Consider the following 3,937-nt stretch of genomic DNA (forward strand, 5'->3'; position numbering starts at 1 on the left):
ATCTTGATGTGATAGTTTTCCTATGTCAAGTGTACTTGTCAGGAGGAGTAATTTTGCGAGGCCGACCTAATCACTGGCCTACAAGGAGGCTTCTGCCTTGTTGGCCTCTTCTTGTCGTCTCAGATGTTGTGGTGGGTCATCAATGGTGAGGGCCACAAAAAGGGAAGCAACGGTCACATTGAGCGCATCATGGGAAACATCCTCATTGAGCACAAGGTGGCGCCAGTTGCTACTCACGACACTTGTGGTAGAGGTAATGATGACTTACTAGATGTGATGATCAAGCTATAGGAGGTCGATGATAACCCACAAGTATAGGGGATCGCAACCGTTTTTGAGGGTAGAGTATTCAGCCCAAATTTATTGATTCGACACAAGGGGAGCCAAAGAATATTCTCAAGTATTAGCAGCTGAGTTGTCAATTCAACCACACCTGGAAACTTAATATCTGCAGCAAAGTGTTTAGTAGCAAAGTAATATGATAGTAGTGGTAACGGTGGTAAAAGGTAACGATAGCAAAAGTAATATTTTTTGTATTTTGTAGTGATGATAACAATAGCAACAGAAAAGTAAATAAGCGGAGAACAATATATGGAAAGCTCGTAGGCAATGGATCGATGATAGAGAATTATGACGGATGCGGTTCATCATGTAACAGTCATAACCTAGGGTGACACAGAACCAGCTCCAGTTCATAAATGTAATGTAGGCATGTATTCCGAATATAGTCATATGTGCTTATGGAAAAGAACTTGCATGCCATCTTTTGTCCTACCCTCCCGTGGCAGCGGGACCCTAGCGGATAACTAAGGGATATTAAGGCCTCCTTTTAATAGAGTACCGGAACAAAGCATTAACACATAGTGAATACATGAACTCCTCAAACTACAGTCATCACCGGTAAGTATCCCGATTATTGTCACTTCGGGGTTAACGTATCATAAGACATAATAGGTGACTATAGACTTGCAAGATATGATCAAGAACTCTCATATATTGATGAAAACATAATAGGTTCAGATCTGAAATCATGGCACTCGGGCCCTAGTGACAAGCATTAAGCATAGAAAAGTCATAGCAACATCAATCTCAGAACATAATGGATACTAGGGATCAAACCCTAACAAAACTAACTCGATTACATGATAAATCTCATCCAACCCATCACTGTCCAGCAAGCCTACGATGAAATTACTCACGCAGGGCGGTGAGCATCATGAAATTGGTGATGGAGGATGGTTGATGATGATGATGGCGACGGATTCCCCTCTCCGGAGCCCCGAACGGACTCTAGATCAGCCCTCCAAAGAGAGTTTAGGGCTTGGCGGCGGATCCGTATCGTAAAACGCGATGAATCCTTCTCCCTGATTTTTTTCTCCCCGAAAGTTAATATATGGAGTCAGGGTTGAGGTCGGTGGAGCGTTAGGGGGCCCACGAGGCAGGGGGCGCGCCCCCACCCTTGTGGACAAGTGGAGGCCCTCCCGACGTGGATCTTCCTTCCAGTATTTTTTATATATTCCAAAATAATTCTCCGTTGATTTTCAGGTCATTCCGAGAACTTTTATTTCCGCTCAAAAATAACACCATGACAATTCTGCTGAAAACAGCGCCAGTCCGGGTTAGTTCCATTCAAATCATGCAAGTTAGAGTCCAAAACAAGGACAAAAGTGTTTGGAAAGTAGATACGACAGAGACGTATCAACTCCCCCAAGCTTAAACCTTTGCTTGTCCTCAAGCAATTCAGTTGATAAACTGAAAGTGATAAAGAAAAACTTTTACAAACTCTGTTTGCTCTTATTGTTGTAAATATGTAAAGCCAACATTCAAGTTTTCAGCAAAGATTATGAACTAACCATATTCACAATAACATTTAGGTCTCATGTCTACTCATATCAATGACATAATCAACTAGCGAGTAATAATAATAAATCTCGGATGACAACACTTTCTCAAAACAATCATAATATGATATAACAAGATGGTATCTCGCTAGCCCTTTCTGAGACCGCAAAACATAAAAGCAGAGAACCTTTAAAGATCAAGGGCGGACTAGACATTGTAATTCATGGTAAAAGAGATCTAGTCAAGTCATACTCAATGTGAACTAATAGTAATGAATGCAAATGACAGCGGTGCTCTCCAGCTGGTGCTTTTTGATAAGAAGATGATGACTCAGCATAAAAGTAAACAAATAGGCCCTTCGCAGAGGGAAGAAGGGATTTGTAGAGGTGCCAGAGCTCGGTTTTGAAATAGATATGAATAATATTTTGAGCGGTATACTTTCATTGTCAACATAACTACCAAGAGATGGCTATATCTTCCATGCTACACGCATTATAGGCGGTTCCCAAACAGAATGGTAAAGTTTATACTCCCCCTCCACCAACAAGAATTAATTGTTGGGTAACGTAGTAATTTCAAAAAAATTCCTACACACACGCAAGATCATGGTGATGCATAGCAATGAGAGGGGAGAGTGTTGTCTACATACCCTCGTAGACTGAAAGCGGAAGCGTTAGCACAACGCGGTTGATGTAGTCGTACGTCTTCACGATCCAACCGATCCAAGTACCGAACGCACGGCACCTCCGAGTTCAGCACATGTTCAGCCCGATGACGTCCCTCGAACTCCGATCCAGCCAAGTGTTGAGGGAGAGTTTCGTCAGCACGACGACATGGTGACGATGTTGATGTTCTACCAACGCAGGGCTTCGCCTAAGCACTGCTATAGTATTATCGAGGTGGACTATGGTGGAGGGGGGCACCGCACATGGCTAAGAGACGATCAACTTGATCAACTTGTGTGTCTAGAGGTGCCCCTGTCGGTGTCAAAACCGGCGGATCTCGGGTAGGGGGTCCCGAACTGTGCGTCTAGGCGGATGGTAACAGGAGACAAGGGACACGATGTTTTTACCCAGGTTCGGGCCTTCTCGATGGAGGTAAAACCCTACGTCCTGCTTGATTAATATTGATGATATGGGTAGTACAAGAATAGATCTACCATGAGATCAAAGAGGCTAAACCCTAGAAGCTAACATATGGTATGATTGTATGTCCCTACGGACTAAAACCCTCCGGTTTATATAGACACCGGAGAGGGCTAGGGTTACACAGAGTCGGTTACAATGGTAGGAGATCTACATATCCGTACCGCCAAGCTTGCCTTCCACGCCAAGGAAAGTCCCTTCCGGACACGGGACGAAGTCTTCAATCTTGTATCTTCATAGTCCAGGAGTCCGGCCGAAGGTATAATCCGGCTATCCGGACACCCCCTAATCTAGGACTCCCTCAGTAGCCCCCGAACCAGGCTTCAATGACGACGAGTCCGGCGCACAAATTGTCTTCGGCATTGCAAGGCGGGTTCTCCTCCAAATTCCATGTACCTGTTGAATAATGTCCGGTTTCTTGTAAATGTAGCGCTCCTTGGCTTCTACGCCCAATAATGGCCATCTTCCACGTGTCAAACGAATACGAAAAGTCAGGGTATTTTTACATTTACACCCCTAGCCGCGTGAATGAGCCGCCTATTTAAGGGGACGAGGATTTAGATCCAAACCACACCTTCTCCCCTCCGCGAATATTCATCAGAGCGTATCCGAAAAAGGTCCATTCTATCATGGACGGCCGCCGCAGTTCCTCCTCTCATCCTTCCAGCCCTCAGCCTGGAGATTGGGAGAGATGATCCATCCCGCACAGTGAGCTAGTGACGCTCCAGACCAAGGGATTTCTCCCCCCGGCCTATATGGTCTCGGTTCGAGCCGGACTTGCCACCTATAATGGCGGAGAGCAAGCGGAGAGCGCCCCAATCCCTCCAAAGGAGAGCGGGTATGCCTTGTCCCTTACTTAATAAGAGGGCTCGGATTTCCAATTCATCCGTTTCTCCGGGGGCTCCTGGAGTTCTATGGCCTCCAGCTGCACAACCTCACGCCTGCCTCCA

Source organism: Triticum aestivum, chromosome 3A, assembly GCF_018294505.1.
Source record: "Triticum aestivum cultivar Chinese Spring chromosome 3A, IWGSC CS RefSeq v2.1, whole genome shotgun sequence".
Taxonomy (NCBI): Eukaryota; Viridiplantae; Streptophyta; class Magnoliopsida; order Poales; family Poaceae; genus Triticum; species Triticum aestivum.